This window comes from Pseudorca crassidens, chromosome X (genome assembly GCF_039906515.1).
Source record: "Pseudorca crassidens isolate mPseCra1 chromosome X, mPseCra1.hap1, whole genome shotgun sequence".
NCBI lineage: Eukaryota > Metazoa > Chordata > Mammalia > Artiodactyla > Delphinidae > Pseudorca > Pseudorca crassidens.
Genome location: NC_090317.1, coordinates 19,666,397 through 19,679,421, shown reverse-complemented (window position 1 = coordinate 19,679,421; position 13,025 = coordinate 19,666,397). Strand labels below are relative to the sequence as shown.

General features: G+C 38.7%; 1 pseudogene; it reads left to right on the top strand.

The window, feature by feature from the left end:
- Positions 1 to 9,818, top strand: part of LOC137216569 (olfactory receptor 13H1-like) — a 34,725-nt pseudogene extending 24,907 nt beyond the window's left edge.
- Positions 9,819 to 13,025: the final 3,207 nt, after the last annotated feature.

The window sequence follows — 13,025 nt, the reverse complement described above, 5'->3', positions numbered from 1 at the left end:
GTCAGCCATCTTCATTCTTTTCCATATGGCATCAATATTGCTTCATTTTTTTACAGGGTGCTAAAAGTTATACTCTAAACTCCTTAATCCAGAGGAGTTTTCTGTTTTTTTAAAAAACATTATATCTGTTCATCTCCAGTAATTTTCATAAAATCTGACTTCTGGCCTTAGGGACCATATGCTTCTCCTGGAGGAGAAAGGAATGGTATAATTGGTTCTTTAATTTACCACACTGGACCGTTCTTTAGGGTACAATCCAATCAAGGGCCAACAAGGGTAAATGAAGGATTGTAATAATTCTTTCTAAGTTTATAAAGAATTTATTTTTACTATTCTTACATTTATTTTCTATGAAAAACTTTATATTGACTTCTTTATTGGTTAAAAAATCAAATATTATTCACCATGATTTTCGATGGTCTATTTTACATGGACCATAAGAAACCAAACATACCTGAAATCAAAGAGCAAGAAGAGTCCTGAACTACTGTCTACTGCCACGGGAAAATGCTTGAGTGGGAAACAGGTTATAGTCTGACATAATGACTGTGAAAATAGGCATAGGAATAGGGAAAGACCACAAATGCTGTTAATGACCATGACTGAACAGTACAATTCTCTGTGGTTTTAGTTCAACTACCTAGAGTTTTCTGTGGCTTTCATGTTTTCTCTTTTGATTGGAAAAAAATGTTGATTAAAAAGAGTAATTGTCCAGTGAGAGTCACTTTCTTTACACAGGAGAAATGAAAGTCCCGGGTGTTCCGGCACAACCAGGACAAGAAATCTGGCCACAGGACATCTAGAGTAAGCTGTTCCTTGACTTGAGATTTGGCAGACATAGAATTCCATTTTTCAATTACTCTAGAATTTCAGTAAAATAAGAATTCTATGCATTTGAAAACCTGGCACTCATTCTAGAGTCAAGTAGGAAACGTGGTTTTACATAAGCAATGGATATGCTTACTAGACTTCCACTCTCTTTTAGATGGAACAGTCATTTGGACTCGTCGTCTTACAGGGACCCCCTTGCCCTGCTCTAGTTTCTCTTCTCAGTCATTTGCTCTACCCAACTGCCCGTTGCCAACAGTGGCTTCAGTCATCCAAGGATGCTCATAACCTCTGGTGCAAAAGGAGATTAGACTGCTTTGGTAAAGGGCTGCCAATGCTCTGGATATGAATTAGTTTCAGTGAAAGGAATCTGAACTTTTACATGAGGGGTGCTAATTCCTGCTAATTGCTATCACCTCATAATTAGATTGGCAGACATTTCACTCCAGGGACAGGGGATATGAAAACTGGTAGGTTTAAAAGCAGCCTTCTCAGAGGATTCTGAGCCTGGGGACTGTGAGATCAACGGCATGTTTCCAGGCCTTAGTTCTATGAGGGATTCAGAGGGCACAGACGACCACAAATTAGTGCTGTTAGCCACAGGACACAAGACCTCCAGATGCCTGAGGGACTACTATTTGCAGTGACCTGTAGGGCACAGGTAATCTCCAATTAGTATAATGCAAAAAGCAAATGCAAGGTAGCAGCTAGGCTATTGGATAGGATTTCAAGAATAATCACCATCCCTTCTAGACCAGCAGTTGGCAAAACTGCAGCATGAGAGCCCAAACCGGCCCACTGCCTGTTTTTGTAGGTAAAGTTTTATTACAGTACAACCATGCCCATTCTTTTTCATAATCCCTGTAGCTACTTTTGTGCTACAATGATAGAGGTGAGCAGTTGCAACAGAGACCTATGGCCTCCAAAATCTAAAATATTCCTGATGACAGAAAAACTTAGCCAACCCCTGTTCTAGATCATAAAAGAAAAAAGTTGGAAGAAATAATCCTGAAAGGAAGCCAAGATAAAAGGGAGTTAAAGAAATCCCAACCTACAGTGTTGAAGCTTAGTAATAAAAGAGATTAACATAGAGAAGGAAGGTCGGGGAAAACTGTATATTCCTGGACTGTGTATGAGGATATTTCTATAAGGGTGATTCTGGATCATCTAAGCTGATGTTGGCAAACTACACCCTGCCAGTCAAACCTGGCTCACCATGTGTTTTTGTAATTGAAGTTTCATTGGAACACAATCACACCCAGTCATTTATATATTTTCTATGACTGTAGCATCATTACAAAAAAAGAATTCAGTAACTGTCTAAGACATTTAACTCTTCATTTATACTCAAGCCCCCTCCTCTTCTGGTCTTTCCCAAATTGTAAGACCTCTGAATCAGCTTTAAGGGCTCTTTTTCTCCATGCTAGATTTGCCGACTGTTCTCCAGCTGTTCCAGCCTCATTTCCAATCTTATCATCCATTATTCCCAGTAATCTGCAAGGACGAATAAAAGGGGCTTTATCTTCAGGCAATATTTTCGCTTCATGATTACATGCCATATCCCAAATCATGAGCAACAGAGTATACCTGAAGTTTTAAAATTTAGTATCTGCTTAAACAAAATTTTCCTAACGTATTGATTAATGAATTAATGCTATGTTGGAAGGTCTCCAGTGACATGCCCAGGGCCATGTTTTGTCCAACATTTTAATCAAATGATCTCGATAAAAACCCAGAAGGCACATTTGTCAAATTTTTGATGACACAAAGAAAGTAAGAAGTGCTTAGGTAAAGTTTCAGATACCAGAATTAGCATTCAAAAAGACCTCAAAAGGAAGGGAATTCTGAGCTAAACTGAACAAGAATGAGCATTGCTTAGCAAATGGTCAAGTTGAGCCTTGAGGTTGAAAGAAAATCAGCTTTACAGTTACAGGAAGTGGACTAACTGGTTTGAGAGTAGTTTGTGTGGAAAAATCAGGGCTAGTGGACTTACTTCCTTGCTAAGCATAATACTACTAAAAATAGCTGGCTATCCTAGGATGACTTATTAGAAGAATGCTGCCACAATCTGTAGTTTCTCCATAATGGACATTGGTCATCCCATGTTTTCAGAAGGGTGTCTGGTTCAAAGGGCCACTCTTCAAGAGTACACGGGGGAAAAAATCAAGTATATTCTCAGGAGTAGTACTGGGTTTGTGATTGAGAGGTCTTAGAACTAACTATATCATCTAAGTTGAGATGGAAGGACTACAGAATGCTTAACTTGGAAAAAAATACTCCGTGAGGTTAGTGTCATTAGTGAGTTTCTACGGTAATACTAAGTCCCACACAGGGTTTGAAGGGTTTCCTAGGACGTGAGACTTTCAAGTGGTAAAACCAAGCAAGTTTGGGACAAGCCAGGATGATTGGTTACCCTACACTATGCTTCAGCCACACTTATCTGCTATCTATTCAGCAAACAGTTAAACCTGTTCTTGCCCTAGAGTCTTAGCACTTGCTGTTCCCTCTCCCTGGAACTCTCTTCACCTAAATTTTCACATAGTTCCTTTGTGTTCTTTTGTTTATTTTATTTTTTTATTTTTGCTGTGCTGGGTCTTCGTTTCTGTGCGAGGGCTTTCTCTAGGTGCGGCGAGCGGGGGCCACTCCTCATCGCGGTGCGCGGGCCTCTCACTGTCGTGGCCTCTCCCGTTGCGGAGCACAGGCTCCGGACGCGCAGGCTCAGCGGCCATGGCTCACGGGCCCAGCCGCTCCGCGGCATGTGGGATCTTCCCGGATCGGGGCACGAACCCGTGTCCCCTGCATCGGCAGGCGGACTCTCAACCACTGCGCCACCAGATAAGCCCCCTGGCAGGAGTTCTTTAGACCCAACCAAGTTGTCAATTACTTGCCGCGCAGTCTTAATTTGGATGTTTGGTGGTCGTCTGGGTGGATGTTTTCAAGCCCAAAGAGATAGAGCAGTAGGAGAATGAGAAAGACTGAGAGGAAAAAGCCTTGGCCTCAGTGCGCTTCTTCGCGGCCAGAGAACTGGTCTCTGCCAGATCCTGCAGGCGACGTCAGCTGCCACTTAACGGGCTACTTGAATCTCCATGGCTCAGGATAAGGCCCAGCCACCCTTCAGAGGGGAGCCATAGCCCAATAGGCGGATCGAGATTATGGCCTTGGAGGCCCCGCATTGGGTGCCAGAAAAGATGTTGCAGGAAAGAGAGTGGGGTGCCAGAGGATGGTCACATCCCAAGTCATGTCTGAGTCCCTGGGATGGCCGCCCAGTGTGGGTTCTTGGCTTTGTGCAGGCAAGGATTCAAGAGCAAGACGTAGTAAAGTGAAAGAAGGTTTATTCAGGGAGATACACGCTCCATAGACAGAGTGTGGGCCATCTTGGAAGGCAAGAGCCTTTGTGTCCTTTTGATCTCAACTCAAACATTACCTTCCTTGAAAGCTAACATTTATTGTATAATAACAATCTTGTTACAGCACTCTCTTTCATATCACTCTGTTTCTTTCATAACCGTTATTACTATATCAATTGCTTTATTTGCTACTTCTTGTTCTCACTATCATCCCAATAGAGTATAAGTCAAATAAGAAGGTAAGCCTTGTCTCTTCTGGTTCATTGTTGTATCCTCAGCAACTTTAACAGAACTGGACACATGGTATGAACTCAATAAATATTTGTTGAATGGACAAATGAATGATTCTGCCTGACTATAAAGCCTATATTGAATTCTCTCATAGACACACCAAAAAGCTCTGAGAAAAATATCCACAAGATAAATAAAATCCAGGTACTTAGTAAACTTTCAGATTAGGCCACACAGATCAGGACACTATAGGGATGGGTCTAGTAGAATCTGACTACAAGGCAAGAAAGCTGCTGTCAATTAGGCCTTATGAGATTGCTACGTAAGTACTCTACACCCAGGAGATCTGAGTCTGGGCTGTTTGCATGTTGTGTGCTGTGCTCTTGAAGTGGAAAAGGTCTATTTTCACCTTAAATCTCATGATTCTCTGCCTCTGGTCAAACTATCATCAGAGCCTTTAAGAAATTTGAAATTAAAAGATTGAGAGAAAAGATATCTATGGTCTCATAGCCAACTTCCCTTTTGGAAATATTGGCTATAGACTTTCTTTCTATTATGAACTCCCAGATGATATGGTTATTTTCTCCCAAGATTCTGGTCCATTCCATCATAATTAAGTCCACAGCATCATTTCCCCTCAATGCTTCTTTAACCTTCTGAGAAATGAAATTGTCAGCAAGGCAAATACCAAATTTATAAGATGCCTTGCTTTTACCAGACTGAGACTTCCATCAAATGCCTGGACAGCTGAAGCTTTCCATTCCTACTGTAGCTTGCCTCTATGCCAGTTCTGTAATCTTCATTAGGGAAGCATCAACCATGTCCTCCATGAACTATTTCCCTGATGAAACTGCAGTTTCTTTCAATTTGTACGCTACTACAAATGTTCATCATCTTATTCTCCTTCACATTTTGTGAATTTCCACATAGGTTTAATATATTTTTTTATATATGGGTGTGAGAAGGTCCCTAGGATAGAATCACACAGAAAATTCTTGAGGAATGGGTATCTCACATAAGCAGAACCTTACCATCAACCCTCTGTGGAAGGAGTGACCCACAAAAGCCTGATATGAAGTGACTATCTGGGTGAAAGTTCTCCTTTTCTGTTGTCTTTCTACAGAGCACTGCTCTATCAATCAATACATTTTTTTGCACCAAGAAATTGACAAGTAAAAACTTCAGGAAAAAAATTGTTCAGGGTCAGATAGCCAAAAACAGATAGTATGATTAAATGCAATATAAAAATACCTGAATGGAAAAATCCACTTAGTGAAAGTGACATCAAGAGCTTTTATTTCAGCAAAATCTTTCAAGAGTTTCCTCTGTGCAAGGTAGAGTTCCAAAGAAAACGGAGATGACTCAGATATGGTCGCTAAATCAAGGAGCTCACAGCTTCCAAAATGTACACTCAGACTTACTTCCATTATACAGGGTCAAAAGTCCCTCAAGTTAAAAACAAAACTAAATAAAAGTTGAACTCACAATCATACTTGGGAGAGAATTGGATTGACAAACATAGCATATCTTTGGAAGACCCAGTAAACACAAAATTAAGTTATACAATCATACTATGATGTACATTTTAATCCCCAAATTTCCTCAATATAAATTCTTAATAGCACTACCTGAACATTTAACTTGCTATCAGAAGAGAAAGTAAATGAAGAACTGCCCAAACAGAAGAAAGCTTCTCCTTGAGGAAAACCAGCCCTGGTTCCCAACCACCACCATATTTACTGACCAGAATCATTGCTATAGGGAACAGTCACTGAAATGCTCATTAACCAAGTTAGGAGGAAAGTGAACATTATTTTAATGAGCTAAATATAGCAGATGTCTCCTCCTCCTTATTCGTTTTCTCTCTCCCTATTTGCATTAGGCCACTTAATTACAAAGCAGGGATATCTCCTAAATCCCCAAAGTGGAAACTGTTCTTCAAGTCTGAGGTTATAAGTTCTTAAACCCACCACAAGATTATCCAAATTTCCAAAGTTCCTTCTTGCATTTGAAGTGTGGCTTCTTTTAATACTACCTAAATATTTTTGGTCTGTAAGTAGACTATACACTTTTGGCAAACACCAATACTTTAAAAATATCTCAATGTATTCAGAAAGGACATCTCCTCAATTTATTTTTCTGTGGCTGGGAACAAAGTAACAGAATTTTGGACACCTCTAGAAGAAATATCATTCTAATATTTGCACAGGCAAAGAAAAACTGCATGTCGTGAACTGGCAACTATATTATTATTATAAGGCTAGAAAATGAATTTTTTTATTGTTTTTTAGACACCAACCTTTCATGGTAGCCTTATTACAAGCCAACTCTGTGTAAATAAAAGAAAAAGATATTTAACAAGTAGAAATAAATGTGCACGATTCACCAGCACAGTTAACTCAAGATTTTCCAACCTCATAACCACAACCGATAGGAAGATTTATCACCACAGCTGCCTGTGTTAAACCTCTTTTCCTTGCAGTTGAAGGAATCAAATTTCTTCTTGGAGATTAGTCATTTGTGGGGGTGTCGCCAACTGCAAAATGCTTCTGTTATGAATGAGGTGCACTTCTCTGTTACTGTCCTCCAGCCCTAAGTCAGTGAATAATTTTCATCTCTTTATATGTCTTTTCCCACCTACCATCAGGAACAAATTTTAATGACTTACACAGTCAACCTTTCTTTAGTTGTTACTCAAACTGAAAACTTCAGATGGTATTGTTTCTGGTAACATGATAACCTTACAAGGAAAGGTAGGATGAAATAACATTTCGGCACATGTTTACAAGGATGAAATCTAAGCTGAAGGAAAGGTCTATGTGGGGTGTGAAAGTGGGAAGGGAGCTAAAGTTTCTTGGGTGGTATAATTGTGCCAGGCACTGTGTTAGGTTCTTTATAGAAATAATCTTATCTAATTCTTGGAACAGTCCTGCCAGAGGCTAGGTGACATTCCCATTTCACGTATGAGAAAACTGAATTTCTCAAGATTATGCAGCTTGTTAGAGGCTGAACCAGAATTTAGACTTTGATCCAGCTGACTCCCTTGCTTTTGATCTGTATTTCAACATTCTGCCTATTAAGCATGAAGAATTACCTAATTATATGCAGCACTAATATAACTATACAATAAGGAGAGATTTGATTCTGTGTCTAAATAAGAAATCTTTTTTTTAACATCTTTATTGGAGAATAATTGCTTTACAATGTGTTAGTTTCTGCTTTATAACAAAGTGAATCAGCTATACATATACATATATCCCCATATTTCTTCCCTCTTGCGTCTCCCTCCCTCCCACCCTCCCTATCCCACCCCTCTAGGTGGTCACAAAGCACCGAGCTGATCTCCCTGTGCTATGCGGCTGCTTCCCACTAGCTATTTTATATTTGGTAGTGTATATATGTCCATGCCACTTAAAGCCAAAGGAGTCTTCAATGGGTCATCTGTTTTACTCCCTACTGAAAGCATATAAAACTGACAGGGCTCTGTCTTTTCCTTTCTTTTATTTTTAAACACTTCTGGAAACATGCATTCCAAAATTTGCCTTGTCCCTCTTCACAATTTCTGGTAACTGTTGTCTTCATGAAATCCTTTTATCTAATAAGATTTTCCCATCACCCTTTAAGCTCTTGTTTGGAACTATACGGAGATGGGAGGATCTGCACATAGTAAGTTTCTGTCATTTGAAAACGGATGTCAGAACAATTAAACAGAGTGAGATTTCAATAAATCCACCAGTTGCTTGGTTTATTTCATGTCATTTTGGCTAGTGATGTTTTTCCATTGAATTGACTGATAGCTTTAGCTACATATACACTGTCTAATTTAACATGCATAGGTGGTTTTAATATGACATATAAGAACAACAACCAAAAAAAAAAAAGGTTGAAAAGCAAAGAAGTATTTGAAGTATTTCAAGCATTCACAACTGGATCATTGAGCTTAAACTTAAAACTTATTACTTGCTGAGTAATATTCCAAGTAATAATTTTCAAGTTTAAGCTCAATGATCCAGTTGTAAAAAAAAATTATTACTTGCTAATTAATGAACCAGCTTAAATAAATTCGACTATAAACGAGCATTTTAGGTGGGGAGATGTAGCATATTTGCCTCTTTTTTTTTTGGTCAAGAATAAAGTCAATCATCTAGCTACGCCCCTTTATGAGAGTAATAATTCTGTTTAACCCACTGTTAATGATTGTCTTACTTAATCAAATATAAGTATCTAACAGTCCAAACAACTTAATAAGCCTTTCCTGATATACGGTTCTACAAGACAGGAAAGCAAAGAGAAAACCTATATTTCCACCATTGGATACTTGAACAGCTGAGTCTAACCCAGTAAAACAAATGACACACAATAATCAGAGCTGCAGAACAGGAATTCTTAACAGGCTATTGAGATGCTACTCTTCTTATTTTCCTCATGTGGGTGACATTATGTTTTGTCTTCTTTCCTAGTACTTGAGACAATTAAATGGGCAGTCTAAAGAGAGGCAATGCCTCTGAGGGGACTGAATTCATCCTTGTTGGATTTTCCCAACAGCCTCAAATCCAGGCTGCCTTCTTCTTAGGACTGCTGTTTTTCCAGCTGGTCACAATGTTTGGGAACAACCTATTGTTGTTGTAGTGAGATGGGATTCTCGACTTCATACCCCTACGTATTTTCTTCTCAGTAATTTATCCTTCCTTGATATCTGTTACTCCACTAGCTCGGAGCCATATATGTTGGCCCAATGCTTCAGGGACTTCTGCATCATTTCCTATACCAGCTGTTATGCCCAGATGACCACATCCCTCTTTCTGGGGATGACAGTGTCTCCTTGCTATCATGGCTTATGGCAGGTTTGTTGCAATCTCCAATCCCCTGCGTTACACCATCATTATGAACAACCGGGTTTGCATACAGTTGGCCTTGGAAACCTGGGCCAGTGCCTTCTTAGTAGCAGTCACACCAATCATTGCAATCCCTGCTCGTTATTGTGGGCATAATATCATCAACCATTTTACCTGTGAGATTCAGGCCCTGCTGAAGCTTGTCTGCTCAGACACCCCTGTCAGTCTAATTCTGGGTCTGGTTATCAGTGTGTTCACACTGCCTCTGCCATTCACCTTCATCCTCATTTCCTACTTTTGCACTGTTGTTGCCATGCTGAAGATCCGTTCTGCGGAGGCCAGACTTAACACCTTCTCCACTTGTGGATCCCATGTAACTGTGGTCACTGTATTTTATGGGACAGTCATCTAAATGTACCTGAAACCTCAGTCAAAGGAATATCAGGAAGAAGACAAAGTCATCTCAATATTTTATGAAGCAGTTACCCCCATGTTAAATGCCCTCATTTATACTCTGAGAAATAAGGATGTAAACGGTGCACTTAGGAAGTTAGCCAAAGGAAATGAAAAATCCTAATGGCTCTCTTTATAAGCCTCTCCAATGTGCAAGAATAAAAATGGAAACTCAGCCCATAAAATTTCAATTTATGTTTTTAAAAACAAACAACAACAACGAAAATCTTAGCGAGCATTCTTTCCGTGGTCATCACTAGGCACTCATCAAGTCTACCGTGAATGTTAACATTTTGTCAAGCCATATTAAGAGCTAAAGCCATGAATGTGTGCAAAATAGTTCACAAAGAGAATAATAGTAGTAGGTAGGCAAAGGTGACTGCTACAGCCATAGTAGCCCATCAGGAAGAAGTTTCTCTTCTGGGATATAAACCACAAGATTTTTGCAACCAAACATCTTTGTATTTGCCACACAAGATAGATAGAATTCATATATAGGACAGTGGTTATGCAACCATAATATAGCATTTGCTCCTCACATCACATTTTATAGATGTCTGACCCAATTTTGAACCTAATAGACAAATGACCTCTCACTTCCCACATTTAGGTGATAATATCTCATGCCAAGAAATATCTTTTGTTTGTAAAACACTTTATCATTTAAAAAGTGTTTTTAAATAAATTATTCTAGTTTATACTTATAATTTCTTATTTTAAAATAGTTTGCAAATTATACATATTAATAAATATTTTCTCAACCAACATTTGTTTCTGAAAACATTAAATTTCCATCATATCAATTTCTTTTTTTTTTTTTTTTTTGCAGTACGCGGGCCTCTCACTGTTGCGGCCTCTCGCGTTGCAGAGCACAGGCTCCGGACGCGCAGGCTCAGCGGCCATGGCTCACGGGCCCAGCCGCTCCGCGGCATGTGGGATCTTCCCGGACCGGGGCACAAACCCATGTCCCCTGCATTGGCAGGCGGACTCTCAACCACTGCGCCACCAGGGAAGCCCCAATTTCTTATAAAAATGTCTAAACTGAAATTGTTATTCTTTTGCCTTCTTCTATTTCTCTGCCTTCTTTTCCATGGTGTGCTTTAGTGACCCTCTGGCCATTTCTACTCCCACTTCTCATACACATTCACGAGCTTCAGCATTTCTGCTCTACTCAAAAGTGTTCATGGCCAAGATTGTGATTATTTTTCTCATTTTTCCCAATTTAATAAGATGCCATATGCAGTTTCTATCGTTGTCAAGCAACATTTATTTTACACTTTGTATTATGGTAACTTGTTGATTCTTTTTCTCATCTTAAGTTGGTTGACTCCAGAAACCTTCTGCCATAGCACATTCAGAAGGTAGTTATGTCTTGCTTCTAAAATTTCCTTTATTCCCAGAGCCTTCTCTTGGGTAGATGACTATCTGGTCACAATATTTTCTATCCTTAGCCTTTTTCTTCACTTTCTAAAGGTTGATTATTCTGAAGGTATATTATCTGACAAATTATATATATACATGTATACATATATTTAGATATATTATGTGTAATATATATAAATATATATTATTTATATAAATTAATTAATAGTAAATTAAATTAAATATTTAATAAAAATTAAATAAAATAAATTTAAAGTAAATATATAAATTATATAAAATATATTATAAAGGTATAATATAATGTAATTATATTCCACACTGCACTTTGTTGGTGGTTCCATGTATATAATTGAAGCTATTTGGATTGTGGGCAATGGATTCAGAAAGCTTTGGTTCAAATTTAAGCTCCACTATTTATTAGCTATGGCATCTTTGGCAAATAACTGCTCTGTGTTCCCCACCCATAAAATAAAGATAAAATAAAGTTCCCCACCCATAAAATAAAGATAATAATAGTACCCTTCTTATTGTGCCATTGGAAAATGAAATTGATAGTCTATTTAAAGTTCTTAGAGCAGTTCCTAGCACATAGTAAGCGTTCAATAAATGTAGATATTATTGCTATTTTCTAAAAGCTTCCAAATACTCCTAGTCTTTGTTTCCTAAAATCAATTTCATTTATGCATCATTTTCTCCAGGGTGTGCAATGAGGAGCCTCACCAGACCATTCTCTAATTTTAGAAACACAGTAATATCATATTTCCCTTTGGCTCTCACTTTTATGGCTTTACTCTTAATCTGGTTGACTCCTATTCCAGTTCCTCTGACCTATGCTTGATATATTTTAAGTAGAGACAGCCTCAAACTTAGGAATGAGTTATGTCCAAAAGTTAACTCATAAGTCATCAGCTTGGAACTCTGAGCACGTTTTCCCCACTGAGACAGGATAGCAACATTCCAAGGGCAGTTCACCAACACCTATTTAGGTCATCATTCTATCACTAATAATACTAAAGGCCTTAGGAGAATTTTTTAAAGTATGTTTATTGGAAGATAGGTTTTGAGTCCCCATTTGGATTCTAAAAGCACAGGCACTGTAAGATGGCATTAATGATCAAAAAAAAAGTCTGCCATGAGGATCTGTGTAACCACTCTCATGACCTGCTGGGTGTATGAGGAAATCTCCACAAGATGTAAGAGTGAGACTCAGGGAGCTTTTCTACAGACTAAAAATGTAGTAACTTGCTTCTATGTATGGGTCATGCACAATTCAGAGGACTGCTTTTTATGTTAGTGCTGGTGTTGAATGACTTGCTAACAGAAGGCCTGGGGTCATTCATTCCATAAAGATTTAAAAAGTGGCTACCGTATGTTAGGAATACAATCCAGGTAAGTCATTTTCTTGCCTTTGAGAGGCTCACATTTGAGTTGGGGAGTAAATAAGCATAGTGAAGTGCTACAGATACTGCAATCCGTATTTGTACAAGTTACAGAGACCAGTTCTAACTTGGCAGTCAGGAAATATTTAATAGAAGAGATGACACTTCTAGTAGAGTCTTGAGAGAGGAATAGTTTGCCAGTTGGATAAAGAAGGACCATTTTAGTGGATGCAATGTGAACAGGTACAGAGGTATAAAACCCAGTTTGCTGTACTTCCAGGTACTGCCAATTCAATTCCCACAGCAGAGGGTGTGGGAAGTGTTTTAGCAAAATATAAAACTTGAAAAGAAAGCAGAAGGCCAAATTATGGGAAGATTGCTATGCTATATTAAGGAGCTTGCACTTTATTTATTCTATAGGTTAACAAACTACAGCCTAAAAGGCCAAAGCCAGCTGTTGGCTTGTATAGCCCATGAGCTAAGAATGGTTTTCAAATTTTTAATGGATGTAAAAAAACAACAACAACAACAACTAAGAAGACTATTGACAAAGACTGTGCGTGGCCTGT